The 11426-nt window shown below is 41.0% G+C and overlaps 1 long non-coding RNA gene across 2 annotated transcripts; it reads left to right on the top strand.

Moving 5' to 3' along the window:
- LOC110396520 lies at positions 2203 to 11097 on the top strand. 2 transcript variants are annotated; one of them, XR_002437024.1, is made up of 5 exons: positions 2236 to 2452; positions 6056 to 6272; positions 9719 to 9891; positions 10278 to 10456; positions 10962 to 11097. It is a non-coding gene; the product is annotated as an uncharacterized LOC110396520 (long non-coding RNA). The 2 variants fall into 2 exon arrangements; XR_002437023.1 differs by having other exon boundaries at positions 2203 to 2452; positions 9719 to 10456.

An 11426-nucleotide genomic window follows, 5' to 3' on the forward strand; every position in this document is an offset into this window, starting at 1 on the left:
AGGCTTTTGCACACAGGGCAGAATAGATGTTTGTATTTCGCAATCTGCATTTATTTGACAAACTCACAGTGAGGGATTCTGTTCTACACTAACCACAGATTGTCTTATTTACAGACAGGATAAAACTAATAATCAGCCTAGTGAGACAATCAGGCAAACACCATTAATTATCAAGTGGGTAAGCAAAATAGATTTGCATTCGCAGAGCTGAACAGCTGACCTTTCCACCACAGCAAGCCCTCCCCTTTTCCTGTCTTTTTTCAACTGCTGCTCAGACTGGGAGGTCCAAGCAGCCCAGAAGTGCCAGGGCTGCCATCATCTCAGTGCTGCAAAAGCTGGTCACATTTTCAGACAGCTCATAAGCAGGAGACCCTGCCTGTTGGCCTGACACACTTTGCAGGAATCTATTAGTTTCAGTGAGTTTCTTATGGAGCCCAGGCTGTCTGTGGGGGGAGACCTGCCTGCAGGGCTCATTTACGTAGCCTGCTCCATACCTGGGTGCCCTTTCCTGAGCTGCTCCTCTGTAGCTGCCTTTGATAACAGAGATGTCTGTCCCCAAGAGAAGCCAAGCCCATGGCACTGCAAACCACTTGCTTCTCACCAAGCATGTGTCAGCAGCTGCTCTGCTTGGCTCTCAGACATTATAATCACCTGCTCTTCCTGGTATTTCTTGTGACTTTCATCACCTCTTAATCACCTGGAGGGTCACACAATGTTCAGTGTATTGTTTTCACCAGGAGAGTGTTTTTTCATTGCTACCAGAAGAATTCAAGACATCTTCAAGGAACAGCATGGTGCTGTCCCCAGCTGACTCCTTTTTGCTTTAAAGTCTTCCCTTCCTCTTGAAGCTGAAGAAGTCTTACCTCTGTTCAGCTCTTCTCACAGACATCATGTATCCACAATGACCCATATAAGCAAACTGACTCATGTACTGGGGCAGAAAACCATGCTGGCTAGACAAAAATCAGCTATAACTGGTGTGCCAGCAGTAGGCTACAAAGGTTGGGGGAAGAATGTGGAGAAAACCTAAACATGTAAGAAAAGTGGAGAGAAACTGGCATTTTTTAAATGTGCACTGCAAATGCTGAGCTTCCATTTTAGGTAGGGTTTCTTCTTCTGATCCCTGGCACACAGGGACTGTCAACAGCTCAGTTTCTCACAATGGGATCCAGCTTCCAGGTGTTCATCACCAATCAGTGCATCTCATCATGCTTACAGCCAGATTTACAGGTGATCAGTGCTTAAACGTTGAAATCATCAGGATACCTGCAGCTGTGTAGAGTACTTAGTCACCCTAAAATTTCTGCCAAGAAGAACTGAGTACATGGAAGATCTGTGCTCATGATCAATAGCACTCCATAAACTAGAGTAAAGCAAACAAAAGCATCTGCTGGGAATTCACACTATTGCAGTACAGATATTAATTAGTTTGTCAAAGCTACAGTAGCTTAGCAAGCATGCGTCCTTGCATTAAACTTTTCATCCTAAGCCATGAGATGGAGATCCTCCAGAAACTATACATTATAAAGATCATAAGGATCCAGAACATCCACTTTGCCTTTTAGCCCCCAGCACGCTTTTAGCTGAGAAGCAGCTTTCATGTAGTGGACGCGCTGTATTCTGAGTGTCTGATCAGCTCTCTCAACTTCTGTTACTGACTAAAATGGTGCAGATTCTTCACATTTCTGTGAAGAGTCTAGTCTGTCTGCTTAAATTTTGTGTTTGATGGAAATGCGCATCAACCTCCAAGTCTAAAAAGTGCAAGTTTGAAAAACACCTGGTTTTCTTCTGCACGTATCTCACTGTGAAGCCCCAGAGAAAGATCACATGCAAAAGGTCTGCAATGGTCGACACAGCACTTGCTGATCTGCTGGAATCAGAACTGGAACTAGTGCCAATCCATGAAACACCTCCTATGAAATGCCTTCTGAACTATGAGTGAACCTTAAACAGAATTACCCAACAGGAGCAAAGCTTCCTCAAAGCTTCTTGCAGGAGCCAAGGCTACTTGCTTCTACACTGGTAAATTCCTGAGACACCTGTACTTACCTGTCACAGTAAAGAAATACAGGAGTGGTCAAGCTGCACATTAGCTCCAAGGTATCTGCAAGACAAAACTGGCTCTGGTTTGCTCAGTTCTCATTCCGGAAAAACAATTCTGAATCACCCACAGGATGATGAAAGATGTGTTCTACCTGCCTTTAATAAATATTTGATCACTAAAAATCTGCCACGTGTGGAAAGGCGGGCTCTGGGTGGCAGACCTCCTTGTTGTGCTGCTCTCTCCATCCCTGATAGCTCCTCACTCCATTGCCTTCCTATGTGGGGTGTACATGGGAGTGACTGCAGCAAGAGAAACCAGGAGAGGCTCAGGATAAAACACACACGAGCCTGGCTTTCAGGGACTTATTTTAACAGCCCCACTGCAAACGGGTAAACTTGCATTTTCAAAGTAAGTATCTTATGCAACTGTCTGAAGTTTTAGCTGAACTATGACGCAGTTTCCCCTTGTTTCTGGGCCTTTTCCTTTTCAGTAGCAAGGCTCACTGGGATTAGGCACAAACTCAAAGAGTGAGTTCATGCTGAAAGAGAATAACAAAGAGAATCATCTTCTAGCTCTCCCCAGACTCTGGGGATTAATACTGGGCATTAACCTTCTGGCTGGCTTAGGGGGTTTCTTGCTCAGCTCACTGCTTTCTCTGAATCTGATTTTCCAACATCATACTCTACAAGGACACCCATATAGGGCACCTCTGTGTCTCACTTGGAGCCAAGTACACTAGACAGCATGATAGCAAAGGGTTGCATACTGCAATGCTGAAACCCTTTTATGGGTTGCCATCCCACAGGGTTTGTAAGACAAGAAAACTTGATTGATCCCACATTCATGGCTCCATCCTTTGTAACACCTGAAACAGAATGATAAATGGAGGGTTTGTGAGTATGAACAGGCAGTGTAAACTCCCTTTTCAGCTTACATACTGTAGTCACCACAGGATTGTTGTTGTAAATCCTCAGCCATGCTGCTTCCACCCCTCAGCACTGATCGAGCAGGAAGCATGGGCAACAGATGGCTTATTACCATGGCCTCTGCACTGATGCTGACACTTCATGAAGCAATTCCTGTGGTTCAGCCAAAGCCGCCTTCCTGCTGTAAAATTCCACAGCTTTGCATCTTTTTACTCTGATACACTGAGACCTTTGGTACGTGATGAGTGGCAGCTGAAAAGAAATTAATAAATACACTGCCACTCCACTTGTTTCAGCTTTGAGCTCCTACCTCAAGGCAACTTGAGAAGAAGAAAGATATAGGGCTGTTCCTTCCTCACTTCTCTCCTGGCATAAAAGCAGATGGGAAATAGCTTGACTTTACGTTACAAATACCAGGGCTTACTTTCATTTCCCTACTGGAGATTTCTTCTGAGACAAATTCCGCTGCTTTTTGCAGGGGGTTTTAAGCCTTCTCGGGATGAAGCTAAGGGAAATTTGACTGTGGTTGCTGAATACTCAAAGGATAAAGAATGTGAGAAATGTAACATATAGTGAAGGACAAGTGCAAAATGAAGAGTTCTGGGAAAATATTAATTAAAGTGAAATGTAGGATGAATGCAGGATGCTTTTTAAGAAGCATAATGAAAAGTAGAAATATCACTTTAAAGACAAACAACCAGCACTACTGGCTGGCTAACCAGTCTTTAAAATTACATAGAGCAGTAAAACTGTGGACCAAAATCCTCAATCAATGAGGTAATATTCAAAAAGATTGCAAAAGAAAAAGGTCAAGAGATAGTATAAAATTGAGAAATGGAGAGTATGCATGAGACCACGCGTATGTTGCTACTGCCTCAGTCCTATAATCTCCCACCTCTGTAACCTTGGTATTACAAACCTCTTCTTTCATAGAATTTTACAGTGTCTATCTTAAACACAGAATGTTTACACAAGGCGGAGGTTGGGAAGTCATTTAAAATCCCCCCTAGTAAACACAGACTACATTATAAAATACAGTTGCTCAATCTTGAAAAGAGCTCAACCCAGTTAAACGACAGCATTTAGCATTCATACAGTTCTATCCCTTCCAAACGCTCTGCGAGTATTATCTAACCAAGGGCATGTTCCCAACTCCTTTGCTCTTTGTTACAAGCTGGAGGTTGCTGGCCATGCAATGAACTCTGCCTGTGGTGCTTACCCACTTCCTCAGAACTTCTTTTGAAGTACCATTGAGGCCAGAAACATTTCCAGCCCTGTTCCCTCTCCCATTTAAGCTATTGACAGGGTAAAATGGTGATTTATTGGTGCTGTGTTTCTGCAGCACAGAATTTTAGCTGTAATAAATCTCTGTCCAGAGAGATGATGTAATAATCTGAGCTTTCTGCAGACAACTTAACGTTTCTTTGTGATTCCTAGAATGGTTTGTATTCTCTAATTGAATAGGGAAATGCATGGAATATTTTTCCTTTACCATGAATCAATTTCAGCAAAAAGATTATATGTGTTTTAATCGCCTTGTCCTGACTGGGATTGTAAATGCCTCCCTTTAGTTGGGATGGTTGGTCATAAAGAAAGAGTTGCAATTTTTTAACCCTTCCCATCTGCAAATTTTTAGGTAGCTTTGTGACTCATACAAAGCATCCAAGTGAAGGAAGACGTAAATCAAAGAGGCAGATCTGAATCCACACACTCTACCCTTCCAAAGGACTTTGAGGCAAGCATTATTTGACCAGTATTGTGATTTTGCTGCAGAAACTTTTGTGGTAAAGTCTTATTCCTCCAAATATACATGCACACACACACACACACTGCACACTGCAATTTGCTTCTGTCTGTGCACTTCTGTGACTGATTCCTGCAATTCATGAAGATTGTCCAAGACATACCTGGTTTACAGTTGTTTGGTTTAAAAAGCTTTGATATAAAGGTTTAATTTGAATGCACTAATCCTGAAAAGTAGCATCTGTACTTTAACAAAAGGCGGCATGAAGCATCTTTCCTGAGGCTACCCAGGAATAGACTCCTCAAGCCTTTATGTTCAATTTTATGCAATCACTACTTTGCAGCTCTGCCTTTCCAAAAACTAACAGCTGCCCTTTTTAGGTTTCACACTTTTTTATTAAAAGCATACAGATTAACATAGGGTAGCTTCCTCTTTCTCAGTGCTCATCATCGAGTAATCGCGAAGAAAATGTTCAAACAGAAACAACAGAGCCAAAACCCTGGAACTTCGGGGACAGATAATAACTGGATGCTGTCCCTGCATTTTGTGACTCGCACCTCTGTAGCACTGAGAAGCAAACTCAGTAGCTTGCCCCTGCCTCACATTGCCAAGAGAACAGCCAAGCCAGCTAAGTTATTCTATCCTCATGTAAATGTCTTGCTGCAAGAAGCAAAGTAAAATGATGCAGGAAAATCAACTGGGAAAACTACCTGTTTGGCAGGGCAATGCACTTCACCATTAGGAAGAAACAGGTGTAGGAAGAAAAGTACATATTATGCTTCAACCCCCTCCCTGCCTTCTGCCTATCTCAAGCTGGCGCAGCTGAGAAAATTGGACAAACACATTGCTGATAGTAAGGCATCAATAAAATACTCTGTGATGAATTACTGTAAGAAGTTCATAGTTCAGTAAGATGATTCCTAGTTCCCTGTGCAGATTACATTTACTGGAATCTTTCATTTCTTCCTTGATATTTTCTGTAAAATTATACAAAGTGGTGGGATTAGCTAAGAAGAAGTGTTCTCCTTTAGCTTCCCCTGAAATATGTGTAGGATGCTTCCCTCCAAGGACCAGGACTCTACTCACTTGACCTAACAATACTGGCAGTTCCCTAAGTTCGGTTAAAAGCCCCCTCGGCAAGATCAAATATTTAACTCTCTGTGTCCTTTTTTAAAGATCACTGAAAATATTATATGGTCCTTGGAGGATGCCTTGTGCAAATGTAACCAGAAAGATATACAAAATTTTTCATGCCAAGTTTCTCTTTCTTATGGATAAACTGGAGATGGCTTCTGGGAACTTCAACAGAGGTAACAATTTTTTCTCTGATTAACTCACTAGGAGGTCATGGATATGGCAAGAAGTGAGTGAGTACCAGTGGCTGTGTGTTGATTAACCATCACGGCATCAGAGTTTACACCAACCAACCTGGAAACCCAGCTTTGTGCTCCATCCCCCACCAGCCTGGAGCCAGCCCCCACTGCATCCCCAGCAGCCCTGCAGGCAGCAGGCAGCACACACCAGGAATTAACTGCTGCTGGAGTGAGCCCCAAGACAGGTATGCTACAAGGGAACCCATGCACTTGAAGGAAAATAGCTTACTCTATTAGTAAGAGTAGAGCTTACCTCAAGGAGGTTGACCTTTAGTAGACCTGCTGAAGACACATGCTGACTTTATTAATGCTGATCATGCTTCTTCCCAACATCAGGTACATTTTAAGTGGCTCCTGTTGTGAGGGTGTTTGTAGGACTGGCATCCAGTACAATGCAAATTCCCTGCTGTTGGTCTTCTCCACCTAACGTCTATCTTGAACTTTAAGCTTCTCAGGAAAGGGAAAATTAATCTTCAAAATCTGGAAGGGTCTTTTCATAGACAGGTCTATAAATACCTGTTAATTCAAGTTAGTACCTACATTGTGTCATCTTCAAGCAGACGGAAATGGGGGAGTGAATGACTAATGAAAAAGTGGTCAGTAATATTTGCTACTGAGTTGCCTTCCTCATTCCGTCAGTCATTGCTGAAGGAGGGCCACTGCTCCATGACCTGCTTCCTCTACTTTTCTTCTAAAACTAGCTAAATCTCCAGATTTCTTCTGTTTGTTTCCAGTGCCAGTTAGGGAAGAAAACCCATTCCTAAGAGAGGAGTCACTCTTCTGTAGCAGACATTTTCCTTCAGACAACAGCAATGACACACTGAGTGTTCAAGTCAACAGTTCCCCAGTAAAAAAAAGGAATTCTTAGGTGCAGATCTAGTGTATTATGGTTTGATTTCTACCTATGTATTGAGCTAAGTAGACATAACAAGGTGAATAGCATCTCCACCTAATTCGTCTCCTTAGCGCCTTACAGAGACAAGGCTTTTCAGATGATTCAGTGCATTGTTAATGTTTTGCCCTACATTTAGGACGAATACCAAAAAGAAATTCTCTTAACTTTGATTAAATATTACCCTGTTAACCAGCACGGGCTTGCATAATCATATTTGCTTTAAGCTCTCATTACACAACCTTTTTGAAAGTAAAAATCACCAACAACTTATTGCATTTCTAATTCCATTTAATTTCAAGTGTCTTAGCCCAGCAAGACCAGCAAGTGTCTTGCTCTTTCCATCACTTTTTATGGAAGTTCTACTAGTGACTTTCCTTACGACGTACTTCCTTACTTGTTTTTTAATTAAAATATCATCATTAGAATTCACACAAGACAAGAGACATGAAAGATATAGAAAGCGTCTTTCCCTCTGTAAATAATAACTTTGAAGAACAGATATTATGGTGATAAAATACATAAACAAGAAAGAAAATACAAGGTGTAAGTGGTGCAGAGGCTGCCTTCAGCCCCATCACTAAAGTTCATGTGTGCACAGAAGTCATGGGCTCTTGCATCACACAAAGTGTGTAAGAAGTAGACAAGAATAGGAAGACAGAGATGACCACTGGTTAAAAGTGTAACATTATAGAGTAACCTGGACTGAACTCCAACTGTAAGTTGTAAATAGGTAAGCATTGCTACATTCTTTCACTAGTGATAACCTGCACTGTGCCTGTTTCTCCTAATACATTACCTGAAAAAAACTTATTTTTGCAATAATGAGAAGTGTTTCTGAACGCTTTTTAAGAAAGCTTAAGAAATTGCACTGCCAGTTTTAGATAATACAGCTGCTTGAACTCCTGTAAATTGGTTCCACATTTCAGAAAACATCTCTCTAATTACATCCTTTCTTCAAAACCAGTTCAAAGGTGTCACATTAGGAACGTTGTGATGAAAATTTCACAAATACATGGGTGTAGCCTTACACAACCTATAATATACCTAAGTGAGATCCTTTTGTTGTTTTTATTTCTGATTGCCTCACTGATATTACTGCATACTTAGGAATATCATTACAGGCAAGAGCAAGGGAAATTTGTCAGCTGCTTCATGCCAATGTACCCATGCAGCCACCCACTTCTTGGGAATCCAGCCTGGTTGTAGCTGATGGGTTTTATGATCAGCATGCTTATCTTGCAGATCTCAGACTATCTGGCCCTTCTTCCTTGTCCTTGTATCTGTCTGCTTCACAGGGTATACCCATAGCCAGAGTGGATGTGCAGATACAAAGTGGCTGTGTAATAGGAAATTTACCACCATTTTGTAATGAACTGGCACATTTAACTACTTGCTCTGGCTTGAATAAGGCACTGAATGGTGCGTTAGACATGAAGGGAGGAAATTATGGCAGTTTAAAACAAAATCACAACATTCCACCTGTAAATGTGTCAAAATCACTGGACCAGACAGAGTGATGTTATACCAATGGACTATACCAATGGGCTTTTAATGAATTATAGCTTGATGAACGTCTTCTTTTTGAGAGAGATCTGAAGTTTTCTTTTGCAGCTCTACTCAGTTCAGACCAGTTTGTTGGCAGCGTAAGAGCACAATGGCATAAAGTCTGCCTTCTGGGGTTTGGTTTTGCTGAATCATTATATTCTTCAAAGTTCAGCTAGTGAAATGTGACTTTTACTGGAAACAGAAGTAGATTTTTATCTTTCTTTCACTTAATCAGAAATAATACAGAAATCCTGCACTAGACTGCAATTACTTGTAAGGTAGTTATAGTTTGTTCTTTGACAAGATTGGCTCTATTCATATACCCAGTAGAATAAGAACTTCATGCTTAAAATACAGCATGCAAACTTGAAATCAGATGAAGAATGGATATAAAAAAGAAAGATGAACAAAGCACAAGTATAGTGGTTAGTTTGGCTAAAACTCCTGGTATGGCTTCCAGGGCTGTTTCCAGAAAGATTGCATACATTAGGGTTGTTTCACTAGCTGGAAGTTTTTCATCAGCTGAAATAACTAAGAATCCCAATTCTTTAATGAAGATCTTGTCCTTTCTTTCATGTAGTGTCTGTGACATGACCAGAAGAGCCACTCAAATTCTAGTCCCAGAGGGACAAGAGATACTACTTAAAATCATAAGAAATCTAAGAGCATTTTCATCCATATTTACTTTTTTTGTATGCACTCCATATCACCAGGCTGCTTTCTTTATTGGACCCTCAGAAATCTAGGCTAATTATTTGACCTTTTGTCGTCTTTCTAAACCTACTTTTTTTGTCAGTAATCCTTCCAAGTGCACCATCTTTTTTTTCAAGAGTTTTGAGTGAATTCAGGTAGTCAAGTTGTGGCCATGCATGATTAATTACAGCAGAAGGAGAAAAATAAGTACACTGATTAACATTCTGCTCTCTTTGGAGAGACTAGGAAATTACTTTCGCAGCTCCAGATTTACTGACATCCTGCTGGCAGTTTATTGTCCATGTTTTCTGAATTGCAATCATTTTTGAAAAACATGGCTAATCCTTGACTATGGACTGGGAAGGTGAGGACAGAGTTCTGGGGATCCAAACCTTGATGCTTCTTTAAAATGCTTTTCTTCCTGGGGCCCCCCGTGGCCTTTCTCCTTAGCAGACTCGAGCACTGCAGGCTTAATTACTCCCTCTGTTATCATTGCAGCAGCCTCTGTATAGGGCTCTGCACTCCTGAGGACTCCAGAAGAATTTCACTGGTTGTAGAGACAGTCACAGGGATCAAACATCACACGGCCTGGTCCTGCTGAACATGCCTGGGCTGCTCTATCCCTCCATGACACCGTAGTTATTCAGAGACAAGGCAAAGAAGGCTCTGCAGTAAGTGCATTGAAACCGTGAGATCTTTTGTTGGCTTATAGTGAGACCTTAAGCATATATTTTCTCTTTAGTGTTCTGCCTTGTCTTTATCAGACTCAGTAGTTTTCTTCATGCTGTGACAATTAATTGGATTGTTTTCACTTAAAGATCTAAGCCCACATGATAACTGGAATGGAACTGAATTGTTTTCTTTTCTCTGCCCTCTCTCACTGGTAGTTTAACCAAGTGTGAGGCTGCATTAAGTTTTTAACTATTTTGTTTCCTTTTTTACTTCTCTCCTACAGATGAAGATTGTGCTTAGATCATTTTATTTCAGCATGAGTTTGCGGTATAAAAAAAAGTGAAAAGGTTAGTTAAATAATTTAAGTTCTCAATTACTTTGACAGAGAAAAAGGACAATGAAGGAAATCTCAGAGAAAGCAGCAGAAAAGGAAAGAAAATGGCAATATGCTTACATATTTTGTACTACAAATGTAGTGTAAAAGGATATCTAATCAAATTTCTGTGCTGAGAATTTAAACTGGAAAGACAGCAGCATCTTTAGCAAGATCTGCCAGCAACACAGGTGGGTCACCAAGAATACAAGCTATCACGTATTTCTTCACAGGGCGATTGTCTCAATTTCTTATGGGCTTTACCTACACATGCAATGGTTGATCAATTTCTCTCCTTAGCAAACTTTGAAAATTTTTACTGCAAAGCTCATAGTAATTAGCAGAGAAGTTAGTCTGGAAACCTTCAGCTTCAGTGCTAGCTGAGAGTCGACATCTCTCAAGAGAGAACCAGATTGCTCTCACAAACTTGGAGAAAAATTCTCATATTATCAAACAGGAAGGAATACGGGGAAATCTACTAATAATATGCAATCACAAACAGGCACTGCCAAGGGGATTTAGGAAACAGAAAGGGAAACGGACTGCATCTTTGAGTGTGTATTTAGGATGGAGTTTTCAGGCTTTCAATTATCCCCTGTAGGGCATTGGGGAAGGAGGCAGTTAAATAATTAAAGAATTTGATCAAACATCAAGATTTCATCACCATTCTCTCCTTCCTCTTTTTCTGCCTCACAGTTTTGTCATTGTTTGGGAGAGAAGAGATGACTTCAGATTTTTGAGGTCTTCAGGATTTGCAGTGACCTGAAATGTGATGTTTCAAGTTAAAATAAAAGGAACGTGGCTTGTTCAATTCCAGTCACACTAATCTCCATGCCTTCTGTGCCTGTTTTGTTGTCCTTGATTCTCCTATGACAGCTACACTATACTGTGGTGACAGCCACCCTTTACAAGCAAGAATCTCTCCTCCGTAGGCTGCTCCAGAATCCCATGTTCATTGAGATAGCTCCTGTGAGTCTAGAGACTTCACCATCAGGCCCTAAAATAGATGCACCAGGGTTGAAAAGCAGGGAACAGAATGTAACAGCGAGTTGCATCATTTCATTTACATCTTGTTCCAGTTTTTTCTTAACTTATTTTAAGAGCTTTACGTCAGACACAAAAGCTGATCTAGACAGCTATATAGCAAAGACAAGCAGAAAA

This window comes from Numida meleagris, chromosome 1 (assembly GCF_002078875.1).
Source record: "Numida meleagris isolate 19003 breed g44 Domestic line chromosome 1, NumMel1.0, whole genome shotgun sequence".
Classification (NCBI taxonomy): Eukaryota; Metazoa; Chordata; class Aves; order Galliformes; family Numididae; genus Numida; species Numida meleagris.